The sequence below is a fragment of the Capra hircus genome, chromosome 21 (assembly GCF_001704415.2).
Source record: "Capra hircus breed San Clemente chromosome 21, ASM170441v1, whole genome shotgun sequence".
NCBI classification, from domain to species: domain Eukaryota; kingdom Metazoa; phylum Chordata; class Mammalia; order Artiodactyla; family Bovidae; genus Capra; species Capra hircus.
The window spans coordinates 33,751,721-33,770,797 of NC_030828.1; positions in this window are offsets into that span (position 1 = coordinate 33,751,721).

Consider the following 19,077-nt stretch of genomic DNA (forward strand, 5'->3'; position numbering starts at 1 on the left):
AAGGAAGGTCCTGAAAATCGGATGAGGAGCTAGGAAACAGGACTAAAGGAAATACATCAAAATGTTTGTCCACCATCAAGTTCTACCTACAGTTCATCCTGGAAGGAATTCAGGGCAAAGACCAAGAATGAGGCAGTCTGTGGTCTGGGAAAACAAGTATAGGAGGCCTCCAGAGGTTAGATATTTTGAGAAGAAAATTGTCTGAACACAGATTCCTCCACCTTGCATACTTACAAAAGAACTAATTTACTGAGATAACATTCCTCATGACTTAACAGTAGCCTTCTAGCGAAATGTGTGTATACACTGACTCTAAAATCGTGTATACACTGACTTCTCTCCTTACCTCTTTGGCACAGTTCTTCAGAGCTGTCTGAGAGGCTGTGTCCTGGGCTATAGTCCTCAATAAGTCTCCCAATAAAACTGACCTCACAGCTCTCATGTTGTGCAGTTTTTTTCTTCAGTTGACATTTGGCTTATGTTTATCTTAGTGTGATAGAATGACAGGTATTACAGAGGCAGTCCCCATGACAAACCCATGGCCCCCTGTTTTCATCAAACACCACTTTTTTTTGCTTCTTGTTTTTTTTTTTTTTTTGCCATGTCCCACAACATGTGAGATCTTTGTCTCCTGCATTGGAAGTGCAGAATCTTAACCACTGGGCCACCAAGGAGGTCCCTCAAAAGTACTTTGTTATGAGACCTTCTCTCTTTGGTTCCCGGAATGTCTCCATAACAAATCATAGGGGATAAATTAAAAGTAAGATGATACAAAATGGTCCAACCTAGCTTTATTAATTTAGGTGTAAATGACAATTGACATGTAGGAGTGTGATGGACTTTTACCAAAATAGTTCAGTTTAGTTCAGTCGCTTAATCATGTCCAACTCTTTGTGACCCCATGCACTGCAGCACACCAGGCCTCCCTGTCCATCACAAACTTCTAGAGTTTATCCAAACTCATGTCCATTGAGTTGGTGATGCCATCCAACCATCTCATCCTCTGTCATCCCCTTCCCCTCCTGCCTTCAATCTTTCCCAGCATCAGAGTCTTTTCCAGTGAGTCAGCTCTTCACATTAAGTGGCCAAAGTATTGGAGTTTCAGCTTCAACATCAGTCCTTCCAATGAACACTCAGGACTGATTTCCTTTAGGATGGCCTGGTTGGATCTCCGTGAAGTCCAAGGGACTCTCAAGAGTCTTCTCCAACACCACAGTTCAAAAGCATCAATTCTTCAGTGCTCAGCTTTCTTTATAGTCCAACTCTCACATCCATACATGACTACTGGAAAAACCGTAGCCTTGACTAGATGGACCTTTGTTGGCAAAGTAATATCTCTGCTTTTTAGTATGCTGTCTATGTTGGTCATAGCTTTTCTTCCAAGGAGCAAGCATCTTTTAATTTCATGGCTACAGTCACCATCTGCAGTGATTTTGGAGCCCCCCAAAATAAAGTCTGCCACTGTTTCCACCGTTTCCCCATCTATTTGCCATGAAGTGATGGGACCGGATGCCATGATCTTAGTTTTCTGAATGTTGAGCTTTAAGCCAATTGTGTTTACTATTGATTCATTGAGAGTGCTTAGTTGTCAAGAATAGAATTCACTCCAGCTAGTATTTCTCAGGGAAAGAACTTATCAAGGGTTACTGTGTCATTCACAAAATCTCTCAGAGGGAAGTTAATCAGGCTTGGATGCCACAGTGTCAGAAACATCAGTTGAATCATATCCCAGGGCTGCCTTGGTGGCCACCCACTGATCCCTGCCCATGCCCTTCCTCCCCCTGCACTCCCCTCTGCCCCAGGCTCACACACTGCAGCTGCCCAACCTGGAGGTCTCTGCCACAACAGGTGCCAGATACCTTCCACATGGTGCTACCTCTCCATGTCACTAGCTTCTCACTAACATTTCACAAAGGTGGCATTTGATTGGTAGAGCCCAAGTCATTGGCCTGCCACTGGGTACAAGGGATGCTGGGAAAGGGAGCTTCTGGCTTTTGCCTCTAAACGGGGTGTGGGTTCTTAAATGGATAATCTCTAAAAAGAAAGCAATGTGTGGGCATTTGTCCCTGGGACAGCACAGCCCTGGATGCCCAGCAGTTATTTTGTTTTTTGGCTGTCTTGAGTCTTAGTTGTGGCAAATGGGATCTTCCATCTTCACTACGGCATGTGGGATCTTTTTATTTTTAGTTGCGGCCTGTAAGCTCTTAGTTGCTGTAAGTGGCATCTAGTTCCCTGACCAGGGATCAAACGTGGGCCTCCTTCGTTGGGAATATAGAGTCTTAGTCACTGGGCCACCAGGGAAGTCCCCCAGCATTTTTTGGATAAAAGACGGTTTTTGATTCATTGGCTCCATAAACAGTGAGTCTGATGGCCACTTTCTGGGCCAGCAGGACAGATGTTCGGGTAGGGCGATGCTGTCATCCTTGCTGGAATCCATTGGGTGAACTGCTGCCCTTCCATACCAGCTGGGCACAGCTTCTCAGGACCAGGGCTTCTGCTACCCTCCCCGGTCTGATCGTCTGTGTTCTGTCTGCAGTGCTCACCCTCAGCCAAGGACTTCCTTCCACTCTGCCTAGGGATCCGGGATCTGCTTGATTTGGATTTAACTCCTACTCGGTGAGGCAGTTTCCTCTTTGCAAAGGGCCATTCTTTTTCTTTATATTTTAATTGTGTATATTTCAGATAATACTAATGTTGCAAGTTGATGGCTCAGGTGAATTTTTACAAATATGAACACACAGATTAAGACAGATAACATCCCTGGACCCCAGGAAGTTCTTACATCCCCTCTCCTAGTTACTATCCCACAAGAGAACCACTTCTAAACGGCACAAATTCATTTTGCCAATTCTTGAACTTTGTCAAAATGGAATTTAACAGTATATACCCTTTCATGTCTGGTTTCTTTCACTCCACATGAAAGGCTCAGGAGATTTCAATTTTTCTTGTTTGTCCTTTTCCTTAGTGTTCTACAGTGAGCAAGCATTACTGTAATTAAGTTTATTTTTTACAGATCATAATATCTTTAAAAATAATCACAATACCTGTCAATTACAACATTTTCAGAAAGTATAGGCATTTTTTTTTGTGAGCAGAAAAAGTAGAACTTGAAAAATCATAGAACTATACAAAAACAGTTGATAATCATATGCATAGAAATAATGAGGTGGCAACTAAGATGTATGTCATCCCGAAGTTGCAAGGTGGCTCCAATCTCCTCTTGGGCCCCTCATCATTAACCCCAACACCAGGCTGTCTGCACAACCTTATAGATTCCTGCAGCAGCTAGCATTACTGAACCAAATTTGGGTCTGCCTGCCTGACTTGCACCAAAGCCAACCTGCTGACACCAGGCTGTTGTGAAAGAAAGTACAGTGGTTATTTCAGGGTGCCAAGCAAGGGAGTGAGATACAAGCCTCAGAGCCACTCTGCTTGGTCTTTGAGTTAGCGGTTTTTATTCATTTTGTTAATCAACTAATTAATTTCAGTTTGGGTTGCGATAGGACTGTGTTGCTGTTCACGGGCTTTCTCTAGTTGCGATGCATCAGCTTCTCCGTGCAGTGGCTTCTCTCATTGCAGAGCCTGCACTCTAGGTGCACGGGCTCAATACTTGTGATGCTTGGGCTTAGCTGTTCCTTGACATGTGGGATTTTCCTGGACTAGGGATCAAGCCTGTGTCCCCTGCATTGGCAGGTGGATTCATATCCACTGTACCACCAGGGAAGTCCAAGTTAGAGGTTTTTTAAATGGGGACGAGCAAAGAGGCTGGAATGAAGCATGGTCTTGTGACACTTATGTGGCATTTCTTGAATTTAGTTTTGGGAATCAAGATGTCCCTGGTTTATAATTCTCTATGGCTTGGGGATCTGTTAGCTTATCCTGTCCTGAAGAAACAACTTGAGTTTTTACGTTGATGATGATATCTAGAACAGCAAATTTTAGTACATTAATGATGTTATCGACAATAACACTTATTCATTTAACTCTGTTTAGCACAGGATTGAGGTCAGAGGGGATAAAGAAAAGGAATAAAGTTTTAGGCATAAAGATTAATCAGGGACTTTCCTGGTGTGGTCTAGTGATTAAGAACCCACCTTTCAATGCATGGGACTTAGATTTGATCCTTGGTGGAGGAACTGAGATCCCATATGCTGTGGGGCAAATAAACCTGCACGACACAGCTAGAAAAAAGCCCGAGCACCACAGCGGAGATCCTCTGTGCCACAGCTAAGACCTGACACAGCCAAATACATTAAAAAAAAGAAGATTAATCATAAACTCAGTAAGGGAACTCAGTTTTAGGGGGATTCAGTTCCAATAGGTCCCACAACAGAGGTGGTTAGCAAAGGGCCCCAGTAGAAGACAGGCGTAAATCTGAACCATTTCTGTATCATTACAAGGGCCCACTGGGGCTGGCACTGAGTTTAGAGACACAGGGGTCTCCTGTGCTTTGCGGAGCCTCTCTGACTACAGGAATTCCAGGTCAAGCCTTTGTACTATCAACTGAAAAAAAAAAAAAAAAAAGGCACACACACACACAAGGTGAGAACAGTGGATTTCAGTTTTATTTTGGGACTTACCTGAAGACTGTTGAGAGGAAGAAATTTTCCTTTACCTTTTTAAGTTCTTCTGCCTGGTATAAGAATGAAATTGACATGAGACAGATTAACAGGAGAAAATAAAAAGAAGTTAGTAACATGAATACATGGGAAAGACCCAGGAAAACTGAGTAAGTCGCCAAAATGGCTGAAAACTTCACCATAGATACCATCTTCAACTGAAGACAAAAGAGGATGCTGAAGAAAGGAGTTTAGGACTTTGAAGGGGCAGGGAGATAGAAAAGCAAATGCTTGGTAAATAAATGTTTGATGGGCCATATGGCACCCCACTCCAGTACTCTTGCCTGGAAAATCCCATGAACGGAGGAGCCTGGTAGGCTGCAGTCCATGGGGTCGCACAGAGTCAGACACGACTGAAGCGACTTAGCAGTAGCAGCAGCAGAGACAATGGGATGGAGTGGTCTCCTATCTCCAAGCATTGCCCCCGCCCCCATGCACGTGCTGGTGCCTGCATGTGAGCCTGCCCAGTTGTTCAGTATTGCTGGACTCTGTGACCTCATGGTACTTAGCCTGTGTTTGTAGATGTTTCTGATAATAAGTCTGTTTCTGAAACAGACCTTCTATTTAAATTCTTCAGGGAATTTGGGAGAAAATGAAACGCTTCTACCTGAGTCTTCTGTTTCCGTCTTGAAACAATATGCATTTCAGAGATATTTTGGGCATGTTTTGCTTCCTTGCAGTCCTGCCTTTGAAATTTTTCAGAAGTTTCACATTCCAGAAGCTGAGTTGGTGGACTGTTCCATCTCTCGTAGTCCTGATAATAGGACTCATTTTAGGAGATGCTGATACAGGGGGATTCTCAAAGTTAGGTGTATAAGGTGCTAGCAATCAGGTATTTAATAAGAGACATTTCTGTGGAGGAAAACAAAGGTTAGTGATTGGAGCAAATTATTAATATAAACCCAGTGTCTGAGTCCTGAAAGCTACCAGTCAAGGTTTCTAGGTGTGAGGGTCGAACCACCTGCTGAAGTTTGAAATGTCTGTGACGATGCTGTCAGGTATTTAGGTAAACTTTCTGAGTGGCCCCAACAACAAGAGAAGTGAAAGCTGTTTAAACATGAGCTGTTGTGGTGATTTCTCTGAAGTTTCTATCCAATCATCGAGCTTTAGTTTGCAGGGCTTCAGGAAAAAGGACGGTTTCAGTTCTCAATGATTCCAAGTCAAAGTAGGAAAAAAATTGGAAGAGTGTGGAGAGCTATAGTCAAATATTTGAGGAAACCCTAAGAATTCAGGATCCAGTCCAGCTTACTGATGGAAAAACAAAAACCTCAAAGATAATAAACAGAACCGGAATCTAACATCCACAACTGCTGTGTTATAGTTTCTGCCGAAATACTTTTTTTCTCTCCGTAAAATCACCCATCATCCCAAGCAATTTTTCTTGCTGATAGATTTTGTAACAGGGATAGCATAAGCTTATTTGGCTTGTGGTAAGCCTAAGTACAATAAAAGTTTTACATTTAATGCTGATAACAGTAAAAACATGCTTATTTTAATTAAGCCAATAATTTAACATTTGCTTTTATTTACTAAAAATTAGTCCTAGAACCCTTGGAGTAGGAAATGGCAACCCACTCCAGTGTTTTTGCCTGGACAAGTTTATAGACAGAGGAGCTGCAATTCCTGGGACTGCAAGGAGTAAGACACGACTGAGCACGCTCGCGTGCACTAGTCCCAGAACGTGTGAACCTGAAAAATGTTTGGATTAGTTTCTGTTACACTTTTGAGATTTAGAGTTATTTGATTTGTAAGTGTTTACTTTTAAGCCCATTAAATAGAGATCTTTTACAAATTAATTTTGGCAATACATCCAGAGGTAGAAAACTACCACATCTATAATGTACACATTTAGACTTGAAGACAGACACAACCAGAGACCTTATAGCTTGCATTTAAAACTTTTAGTTGTGAATCAGACATAACAGTATAAAACTCATTAGTTTATAAATAGCAGTTGGAATAAGTTAAGTTTATTTGCTCTGATGGCTAAGGCTTTTCACTATTTGTGGAAAGGAATTTTAAGATTGGTATTTGTCCTGAATAAATCCTTACGTAGGCTGTGAACTAGTGTTTTGAAAATAATTTCATTTATTTGCTTTTGGCTGTGCTGGGTCTCCGTTGCTGCGTGCAGGCTTTTCTCTAGTTGCGGCGATCGCTGTCTACTCTCTAGTTGTGGCGCGAGTGCTTCTCTTTGCAGTGTCTTCTCTTGCTGCAGGGGGCTCTAGGTGGCCCAGTCTTCAGTAGTTGTGGCTCATGGGCTTAGTTGCTCCGCAGCAAGTGGGATATTCCCAGACCAGGGATCAAATTCACATCTCATGCATTGGCAGGTGAATTCTTTAGCACTGAACCACTAGGGAAACCCTGTGAACTAGTTTTTGGGTAAGGGAGAACTCCAGCAATTTATATTTTTTAAAAGGTCTCTTCTTTGGTTTCAAGTTTTACCCGATCCAAGTCAACTAGGCTCAGTCTAGTTATATTTCTGACTTTGTAGAGTTTTCAAGACAAAGACAGTTACTTTCAATTCCCCAAAGAAGTGGACTGCTGTCTAAATGATATCAAAAGATTGATTTGCCCAACTACATTTTTTCTCACTTTGCTTCTTTATATCAGTGAGAGTTTCAACTAAATGGGAAATCAAAAGATTTTTATGTTCTAAAACTTTAGAGTTCAGTGTACTATGCCTTCAAAAGTTTGCACAAGAAATTCAACAAAGACCCCTTTTCCAAGCACATAAATCAACCCCAGATCAATTCACCCTATGGGCAAAAAGCTTTCATTCACTATTGCTCATTTTAACCCCTTGATATTAGTAGGGGCAACTGAACCCACACAATGTGAATCCCCAGTTTTTACCTCACATTGTATGGGTTCAGTCATCCCTACTAGTTTCTTCAGCGTGTTTAATTAACATTGCCTGAGGCTGGATTTCTGCGCCCTGTGTTACAGGTGGGGAAACATTTCCCAGTGAGGCACAATGTCTGTCCCCACGACTGTTGTTGTTCAGTTGCTCAGTCGTGTTTCACTCTTTGTGACCCCATGGCCTGTAGCCTGCCAGGCTCCTCTGTTCAAATCAGGCAAAAGAGACGCCACCATCATACAAAAAGCCCATTCAGATATTTCAGTTTCCCTAGAAACTTTCATCTCAATTCTGTTAACTCCTACTCTTTTAACCATAGCCTCCATTAGGACCCCATCAGTAGGTCCTGGTCTTACAGCTGCTACTGAACCAAATTTGGGTTCCTTTGCCTGACTCCACTGGAGAAGGCAATGGCACCCCACTGCAGTACTCTTGCCTGGAAAATCCCATGGACGGAGGAGCCTGGTAGGCTGCAGTCCACGGGGTCTCGAAGAGTCGGACATGACTGAGCAACTTCTCTTTCACTTTTCACTTTCATGCATTGGAGAATGAAATGGCAACCCACTCCAGTGTTCTTGCTTGGAGAATCCCAGGGACGGGGAGCCTGGTGGGCTGCCGTCTATGGGGTCGCACAGAGTCAGACACGACTGAAGCGACTTAGCAGCAGCAGCTGACTCCACAGCAAAGCCAATTTACTGACACTGGATTGTTGTGAAAGAAAGTACAGAGTTTATTGCAGAGCACCGGCAATGAAAGCGGGTAGTTTTTGCTCAAAAGACCTGAACTCCCCAAGGGCTTTCAGGAAAGTGTTTTCAAAGGCAACATTAGGGGTGATGGGTGCAGCTTGTGGACTTTCTTCTGATTGGCTGGTTGTGAGGCAACAGGGTGATATTTCAGGAATTTTTATCATCCACCTTCTGATTCCAGCCAGTCTGGGGTCCATGTCCTTGTGGTCAGTGAGTCTCTTTCCTTTGCCAGGGGAGGGTTTTAGTTTCTGCAAAACAACTCAAAGCTCTGAATCAGATGGTTATCTAGAGCCCTTGAGGAAGAGCCAAGATTCTTTTATTACTGAACTATTTGTGTAAGTTACCATTCTTTTTCTTGATGGAGAGATTTTCATTTGATTTTGCATTCCCTCACTTCTCTAGTTGCTAACTTCTTGAACCTGCTGTTTGGAACTCAGGGAAGGTCTAGGAGATGAAAGCTTTTTCTACAAACAAGAAGTGGGGGACACAGAGGGGTCTTGTCACTGGGAAGGTCTGACAGGATCTTGCTCAGTTTTAATCTCCTCTTTGCTTTGATATTCCTCAGTTGTGGGGGGAACAGGAATGGGACAAGAAAGAGAATAGCGTTTTGGACAGAGAAGTTAATCAAAAACTTGGTAGGGGAACTCAGTTTTAGGGGGGGACTCAGTTTTGCAATGAGTCCCAGAAAGTTTTATCCTCTGGCTATTTTTTAAAAACTTTTTAAAATATTGGAGTATAGCCAATTAACAATGTTGTGATAGTTCCGATGTCCCCTGGTATTTTGTCTACTCCAGTGTAAAAGGCTTTGGGTCATCACTGAAGGATGGAGCCAAGGGACTCAGGCTCTTTGGTCAGTCTTTAACTTGACTAATTGGTCTAGCTGTCGCTGTAAGTAATTCTGGTCAGATTTTTCAGTGTATACTTTTTTCTTCCAGTTTTTAAATTTTTATAAACAAGTCCACTCTGTTTACTCCCAATTTAGAAAAATTTAAAAACTGGAAAAAAAATACACTGAAAAATCTGACCAGAATTCCAACCCCAAAGAAAGGCAATGCCAAAGAAAGCTCAAACTACACCACAATTGCACTCATCTCACACACTAGTAAAGTAATGCTCAAAATTCTCCAAGCCAGGCTTCAGCAATACATGAACCATGAACTTCCAGATGTTCAAGCTAGTTTTAGAAAAGGCAGAAGAACCAGAGATCAAATTGCTAATATCTACTGGATCATTGAAAAAGCAACAGAGTTCCAGAAAAAACAGCTATTTCTGCTTTATTGACTATGCCAAAGCCTTTGACTGTGTGGATCACAAGAAACTGTGGAAAATTCTGAAAGAGATGGGAATACCAGACCACCTGACCTGCCTCTTGAGAAACCTATATGCAGGTCAGGAAGCAATAGTTAGAACTGGACATGCAACACAGACTGGTTCGAAATAGGAAAAGGAGTACGTCAAGGCTGTATGTATATTGTCACCCTGCTTATTTAACTTATATGCAGAGTACATCATGAGTAACGCTGGGCTGGAAGAAGCACAAGCTGGAATCAAGATTGCAGGGAGAAATATCAATAACCTCAGATTTGCAGATGGCACCACCCTTATGGCAGAAAGTGAAGAGGAATTAAAAAGCCTCTTGATGAAAGTGAAGGAGGAGAGTGAAAAAGCTGGCTTAAAGCTCAACATTCAGAAAACTAAGATCATGGCATCTGTTCCCATCACTTCATGGGAAATAGATGGGGAAACAGTGGAAACAGTGTCAGACTTTATTTTGGGGGGCTCCAAAATCACTGCAGATGGTGATTGCAGCCATGAAATTAAAAGACGCTTACTCCTTGGAAGGAAAGTTATGACCAACCTAGATAGCATATTAAAAAGCAGAGAGGAGGTGGTCCTAAGATGGCAGAGGAATAGAATGGGGAGACCACTTTCTCCCCGACAAATTCATCAAAAGAACATATGAACGCTGAGAAAATTCCACAAAACAACTTCTGAATGCTAGCAGAGAACATCAGGCACCCAGAAAAGCAGCCCATTGTCTTTGAAAGGAGATGTTTTATCAATGGTGCTGTATAGATGGAGAAGTCTTGATGCTACTGTAAAAATAAGACTGAAAACCAGAAGCAGGAAGCTTAAGCCTAAATCCTGAGAACACCAGAGAACTCCTGACTCCAGGGAATATTAATCAACAGGAGCTCATCAAATGCCTCCGTACCTACACTGAAACCAAGCACCACCCAAAGGCCAACAAGTTCCAGAGCAAGACATACCACGCAGATTCTCCAGCAACACAGGAACATAGCCCTGAGCTTCAATATACAGGCTGCCCAAAGTCACTCCAAACCCACTGACATCTCATAGCTCATTACTGGACACTTTATTGCACTCCAGAGAGAAGAAATCCAGCTCCACTCACCAGAACACCCACACAAGCTTCCCTAACCAGGAAACCTTGATAAGCCACCTGTACACCCCACCCACAGTGAGGAAACTCCACAATAAAGAGAACTTCACAAACTGCCAGAATACAGAAAGGCCACCCCAAACATAGCAATATAAACAAGATGAAGAGACAGAGGAATACCCAGCAGGTAAGGGAACAGGATAAATGCCCACCAAACCAAACAAAAGAGGGAGAGATAGGGAACCTACCTGATAAAGAATTCCAAATAATGATAGTGAAAATGATCCAAAATCTTGAAAACAAAATGAAATCACAGATAAACAGCCTGGAGACAAGGATTGAGAAGATGCAAGAAAGGTTTAACAAGGACTTGGAAGAAATAAAAAAGAATCAATATATAATGAATAGTGCAATAAATGAGATCAAAAACACTCTGGAGGGAACAAATAGTAGAATAATGGAGGCAGAAGATAGGATTAGTGAAGTAGAAGATAGAATGGTAGAAATAAATGAGTCAGAGAGGAAAAAAGAAAAACGAATTAAAAGAAATGAGGACAATCTCAGAGACCTCTGGGACAATGTTAAATGCCCCAACATTCAAATCATAGGAGTCCCAGAAGAAGAAGACAAAAAGAAAGACCATGAGAAAATACTTGAGATAATAGTTGAAAAGGTCCCTAAAATGGGAAGGAAATAATCACCCAAGTCCAAGAAACCCAGAGAGTCCCAAACAGGATAAACCCAAGGTGAAACACCACAAGACACATATAAATCAAATTAACAAAGGTTAAACACAAAGAACAAATATTAAAAGCAGCAAGGGAAAAACAACAAATAACACACAAGGGGATTTTCATAAGGATAACAGCTGATCTTTCAATAGAAACTCTTCAGGCCAGGAGGGAATGGCAGGACATACTTAGAGTGATGAATGAAAAAGTATCCCAGTTGTACCGTGTTGGGTTGGCATTGTACAGAAATTAACAGCCATATTGGTCTAGAAACGTTAAACATAATTTTTTCCATTTGTACAGGGGTAACACACTGTATTAAATATGTAAGGTCTTATCTACATGGGTTTGATTACAGAAACTAATAAAGTATTCTCTAAATTAAAAAAAAAAAAAAAGAAAAGAACCTACAGCCCAGATTACTGTACCCAGCAAGGATCTCATTCAAATATGAAGGAGAAATCAAAGCTTTACAGACAAGCAAAAGCTGAGAGAATTCAGCACCACCAAACCAGCTCTCCAACAAATGCTAAAGGATCTTCTCTAGACAGGAAACACAAAACGGGTGTTTAAACTCGAACCCAAAACAATAAAGTAAATGGCAACGGGATCATACTTATCAATAATTATCTTAAACGTAAATGGGTTGAATGCCCCAACCAAAAGACGAAGACTGGCTGAATGGATATAAAAACAAGACCCCTATATATGTTGTCTACAAGAGAGCCACCTCAAAACAAGGGATGCATACAGACTGAAAGTGAAGGGCTGGAAAAAGATATTCCACGCAAATAAAGACCAAAAGAAAGCAGGAGTAGCAATACTCATATCAGATAAAATCGACTTTAAAACAAAGGCTGTGAAAAGAGACAAAGAAGGACACTACATAATGATCAATCCAAGAAGATATAACAATTATAAATATATATTCACCCAACATAGGAGCACCCCAATATGTAAGACAAATGCTAACAAGTATGAAAGGGGAAATTAACAATAACACAATAATAGTGGGAGACTTTAATGCCCCACTCATACCTATGGATAGATCAACTAAACAGAAAATTAACAAAGAAACACAAACTTTAAATGATACAATAGACTAGTTAGACTTAATTGATATCTATAGGACATTTCACCCAAAAACAATGAATTTCACCTTTTTCTCAAGTGCACACAGAACTTTCTCCAGGATAGATCACATCCTGGGCCATAAATCTAGCCTTGGTAAATTCAAAAAAATTGAAATCATCCCAAGCATCTTTTCTGACCACAATGCAGTAAGATTAGATCTCAATTACAGGAGAAAAACTATTAAAAATTCCAACATATGGAGGCTGAACAACACGCTTCTGAATAACCAACAAATCACAGAAGAAATCAAAAAAGGAATCCAAATATGCATAGAAATGAATGAAAGTGAAAACACAACAATCCAAAACCTGTGGGACACTGTAAAAGCAGTGCTAAGGGGAAGGTTCATACCAATACAGGCATACCTCAAGAAACAAGAAAAAAGTCAAATAAATAACCTAACTCTACACCTAAAGCAACTAGAAAAGGAAGAAATGAAGAACCCCAGGGTTAGTAGAAGGAAAGAAATCTTAAAAATTAGGGCAGAAATAAATGCAAAAGAAACAAAAGAGACCATAGCAAAAATCAACAAAGCCAAAAGCTGGTTCTTTGTAAGGATAAATAAAATTGACAAACCATTAGCCAGACTCATCAAGAAACAAAGGGAGAAAAATCAAATCAATAAAATTAGAAATGAAAATGGAGAGATCACAACAGACAACACAGAAATACAAAGGATCATAAGAGACTACTATCAGCAATTATATGCCAATAAAATGGACAATGTGGAAGAAATGGCCAAATTCTTAGAAGAGTACAACTTTCCAAAACTGAACCAGGAAGAAATAGAAATCTTAACAGACCATCACAAGCATGGAAATTGAAACTGTAATCAGAAACCTTCCAGCAAACAAAAGCCCAGGTCCAGATGGCTTCACAGCTGAATTCTACCGAAAATTTAGAGAAGAGCTAACACCTATCCTACTCAAACTCTTCCAGAAAATTGCAGAGGAAGGTAAACTTCCAAACTCATTCTATGAGGCCACCATCACCCTAATACCAAAACCTGACAAAGATGCCACAAAAAAAGAAAACTACAGGCCAATATCACTGATGAACATAGATGCAAAAATCCTCAACAAAATTCTAGCAATCAGAATCCAACAACACATTAAAAAGATCATACACCATGACCAAGTGGGCTTTATCCCAGGGATGTAAGGATTCTTCAATATCCACAAATCAATCAATGTAATACACCATATTAACAAATTGAAAAATAAAAGCCATATGATTATCTCAATAGATGCAGAGAAAGCCTTTAACAAAATTCAACATCTATTTATGATAAAAACTCTCCAGAAAGCAGGAATAGAAGGACCATACCTCAACATAATAAAAGCTATATATGACAAACCCACAGCAAACATTATCCTCAATGGTGAAAAATTGAAAGCATTTCCCCTAAAGTCAGGAACAAGACAAGGGTGCCCACTTTCACCGCTACTATTCAACACAGTTTTGGAAGTTTTGGCCACAGCAATCAGAGCAGAAAAAGGAATAAAAGGAATCCAAATTGGAAAAGAAGGAGTAAAACTCTCACTGTTTGCAGATGACATGATCCTCTAAATAGAAAACCCTAAAGACTCCACCAGAAAATTACTAGAGCTAATCAATGAATATAGTAAAGTCACAGGATATAAAATCAACACACAGAAATCCCTTGATTCCTACACACTAATAATGAGAAAGTAGAAAGAGAAATTAAGGAAACAATTTCATTCACCATTGCAACGAAAAGCATAAAATACTTAAGAATTTATCTACCTAAAGAAACTAAAGACCTATATATAGAAAACTATAAAACACTGGTGAAAGAAATCAAAGAGGACACTAATAGATGGAGAAATATACTGTGTTCATAGATCGGAAGAATCAATATAGTGAAAATGAGTATACTACCCAAAGCAATCTATAGTATCAATGCAATCCCTTTCAAGCTACCAACGGTATTTTTCACAGAGCTAGAACAAATAATTTCACAATTTGTTTGGAAATACAAAAAACCTCGAATAGCCAAAGCAATCTTGAAAGAAGAATGGAACTGGAGGAATCAACCTGCCTGACTTCAGGCTCTAATACAAAGCCACAGTCATCAAGACAGTATGGTACTGGCACAAAGACAGAAATATAGATCAATGGAACAAAATAGAAGGCCCAGAGATAAATCCACGCACCTTAACTATGGACACCTTATCTTTGACAAAGGAGGCAAGAATATACAATGGATTAAAGACAATCTCTTTAACAAGTGGTGCTGGGAAAACTGATCAACCACTTGTAAAAGAATGAAACTAGAACACTTTCTAACACCGTACACAAAAATAAACTCAAAATGGATTAAAGATTTAAACGTAAGACCAGAAACTATAAAACCCTTAGAGGAGAACATAGGAAAAACACTCACATAAATCACAGCCGGATCCTCTATGATCCACCTCCTAGAATATTGGAAATAAAAGCAAAAATTAACAAACGGGAACTAATTAAAATGAAAAGCTTCTGCACAACAGAGGAAACTATAAGCAAGGTGAAAAGACAGCTTTCAGAATGGGAGAAAATAATAGCAAATGAAGCAACTGACAAAGAATTAATCTCAAAAATATACAAACAACTCCTGCAGCTCAATTCCAGAAAAATAAACAACCCAATCAAAAAATGGGCCAAAGAACTAAACAGACATTTCTCCAAAGAAGACATACAGATGGCTAACAAACACATGAAAAGATGCTCAACATCACTCATTATCAGAGAAATGCAAATCAAAACCACAATGAGGTACGATTTCACGCCAGTCAGAATGGCTGCCATCCAAAAATCTACAAGTGATAAATGCTGAAGAAGGTGTGGAGAAAAGGGAACCCTCTTACACTGTTGGTAGGAATGCAAACTAGTACAGCCACTATGGAGACCAGTGTGGAGATTCCTTAAAAAACTGGAAATAGAACTGCCATACGACCCAGAAATCCCACTGCTGGGCATACACACCGAGGAAACCAGAATTGAAAGAGACACGTGTAGCCCAGTGTTCATCACAGCACTATTTATAATAGCCAGGGCATGGAAGCAACCTAGATGTCCATTGGCAGATGAATGGATAAGAAAGCTGTGGTACATATACACAATGAAGTATTACTCAGCCATTAAAAAGAATACATTTGAATCAGTCCTAATGAGGTGGATGAAACTGGAGCCTATTATACAGAGTGAAGTAAGCCAGAAAGAAAAACACCAATACAGTATACTAATGCATATATATGGAATTTAGAAAGATGGTAACGATAACCCCGTATGTGAGACAGCAAAAGAGACACAGATGTATAGAACAGTCTTTTGGACTCTGTGGGAGAGGGCAAGGGTGGAATGATTTGGGAGAATGGCATTGAAACATGTATAATATCATATGTGAAACAAATTGCCAGTCCAGGTTCGATACATGGTACAGGATGCTCAGGGCTGGTGCACTGGGATGACCCAGAGGGATGGTATGGGGAGGGAGGTGGGAGGTGGGTACAGGATGGGGAACACGTGTACACCCGTGGCGGATTCATGTTGATGTATGGCAAAACCAATACAATATTGTAAAGTAAAAAAAATAATAATAAAAATAAAAAGCAGAGACATTACTTTGTCAACAAAGGTCCGTCTAGTCAAGGCTATGGTTTTTCCAGTAGTCATGTATGGATGTGAGAGCTGGACTATAAAGAAAGCTGAGTGCTGAAGAATTGATGCTTTTGAACTGTGGTGTTGGAGAAGACTCTTGAGAGTCCCTTGGACAGCAAGAAGATCCATCCAGAGCATCTTAAAGGAGACCAGTCCTGAGTGTTCATTGGAAGGACTGATGTTGAAGCTGAAACTCCAATACTCTGGCCACCTAATGGGAAGAACTGACTTATTTGAAAAGACCCTGATGCTGGGAAAGATTGAAGGCAGGAGGAGAAGGGGACAACAGAGGATAAGATGGTTGGATGGCATCACCGATTCAATGGACATGAGTTTGGGTAAACTCTGGGAGTTGGTGATGGACAGGAAGGCCTGGCATGCTGTGGTCCATGGGGTTGCAAAGAGTTGAATACGACTCAGCGACTGAACTGAACTGAATGTTTGGGGAGACCAGGGGAGGGGGGATCTCATTGACCCACCCAGTGTTAGGAAAACCTAAAACCTTTGTTTTAATCCCATCAATGTCTGTTTTATTTATCCGATTAGTTAATAAATATCTAAAGATTTTCATTCTGCCTGAGGGGTCCAGTAACTCTTCCCTTTTGATTTCTCTTTATTCTACCACTTACAATATTTGTTTTATTTATCTTATTTTTAAATAACCCCTTAAAATTTCCACCTTGTTCCCCATGAGGGAAAACTGAGACACCAAACTCCTTAAGGCTTTCCAAACTCTTTTTGGTTTTGTTTTCCTTTTTTTCTCATCAAGGATTTCTTAAAGTTAGTTGCTATATTTCTTTGTATCTACCCTCTTAATTTATTCTTTTTAATAGGTACCAATAAAACAGGTACTTATGATGAGAGCTCTGTAAAATATTTTATCACTTTAGAAGCTTTTCCAATTTAAAGGATCCATCATCTGGCCATTGACAAGGATCTTAATAGTGACTCAAACCAACAAAATGCAAGAGACATCCCCACAAGAGAGTGTAGAGAATTCAGTCTTCACAAGATCCAGAAAGTTCAGTCTCAAATATAGTCTGAGAAATTAAAGACTTTTGTTACCTCACTAATAAAGCAATGAGGGTTGAGATAACAAAGGCCCATATGGACTGAGACTCCATATGACAAAGTCCCCTGAGAATTGGCACAGCTGGACCAAGAGACTGCTAAGAATCCCAGTCTATTCAGCTGGCTCCCAAGTGCACACTGCTAGGTGCACCTTGTGAGAGCTGGGCCATAAGGAAGGCTGAGCACCAAAGAATTGACGTTTTCAAAATGAGTTGCTAGAGAGGACTCTTGAGAGCCCCTCGGACTGCAAGGAGATCAAACCAGTCAATCCTAGAGGAAATAAATCCTGAATATTCATTGGAAGGACCGATGCTGAAGCTGAAGCTCCAAACATTGGCCACCTGATGGGATGTGTCCACTCATTGGGAAAGACTCTGATGCTGGGAAAGACTGAAGGCAGGAAGAGAAGGGGGCGATAGAGGATGAGATGGTTGGATAGCGTCGCCAACTCAATAGTCATGAATTCGAGCAAACTCCAGGAGATAGTAGAGGACAGAGGAGCCTGGCATGCTGTAACCCATGGGACCACAAAGAGACAGATTAGACTTCGTGTCTGAACAACAACCGCAAAAGTGCACCTGCCAGAGATGGTAGAGAAAATAGAGAGTATTCTCACTGGTTTACAAGCCAAGCTCTCAAGACACAGAACAAGACGAAAGGAAAACCTAATCAGATGAATGATTTTCTTCCTTAGGACAAAGGACACAAAAAACAGACAAGGAAAACAGTGACAACTTCTGAGAGGAAAAGAATCAACAAATCAAGAGTACTCTGCCAAATTTCAAGCCAAGAGTCGCCAAATCCAGCTAGCTCTATATCTGTTTTCTCCAGATAATCTATTTTAGGAAAGAGAATAACTTACCACTCTTGTTTCCAATAGATCTAGAAGATAGAGATTCAGGAGACAGGCATAGTAAGAATTCTTAAATTTTGTCAGTCATTCTAGGGTCTCTTAACTGTAGCAGCTTTGAAGTGAGTAGTGTCCAGCCAGTAAAGCTGCATCCCACCCTTGTTGCCAGCTCTTGGGGAGGAAGAAATTTTCCTCTGCCCTTCTAGGTTCCTCTTGCTGGTCTAAGAATGAAATTGACATGAGACTGATGTCTCATCAGAAGAAAATAAAACGGAGTTTAACAACACACATAAATGGGAGAGATCCAGAAAAACTAACACGCTGAAATACTTGAAACTTTCACCTTAAATACTGTCTAATTAAAAAATAGTCACAACCTAAAAGTTGAGAAATATGTTTTTATTTGGTGGGAACTTTTAGGACTTTAAGCCTGGGAGAGAACTTCTCTGAGGAGGTGAGGTGAGGAGCCAGGTTATATAGAAGTTTTGTAACAAAGGGCATGTAGTCTGAACATCAAAATGATATAATTAAAGGAAACCAGATATCCTAAGTTAATGAATTTAGCACTTTTCTATACATGGGAAAGTTAGAGTCTACTTCTGCTTCACTGACTATGCTAAAGCCTTCGACTGTGTGAATCATAACACTGTGGAAAATTCTTTTTTTTTTTTTTTTTTAGTTTTTTATTTTTTAAATTTTAAAATCTTTAATTTTTACATGCGTTCCCAAACATGAACCCCCCTCCCACCTCCCTCCCCATAACATCTCTCTGGGTCATCCCCATGCACTTAAAGAGATGGGAATATCAAGCCATCTTACCTGCCTCCTGAGAAACCTGTATGCAAGAAGCAACAGTTATAACCGTACCTGGAACAACGGACTGGTTCAAAATTGGGAAAGGAGTACGTCAAGGCTGTATATAGTCACCCTGCTTATTTAACTTATATGCAGAGTACATCATGTGAAATGCCGGGCTGAATGAAGCACAAACTTGATTCCCGG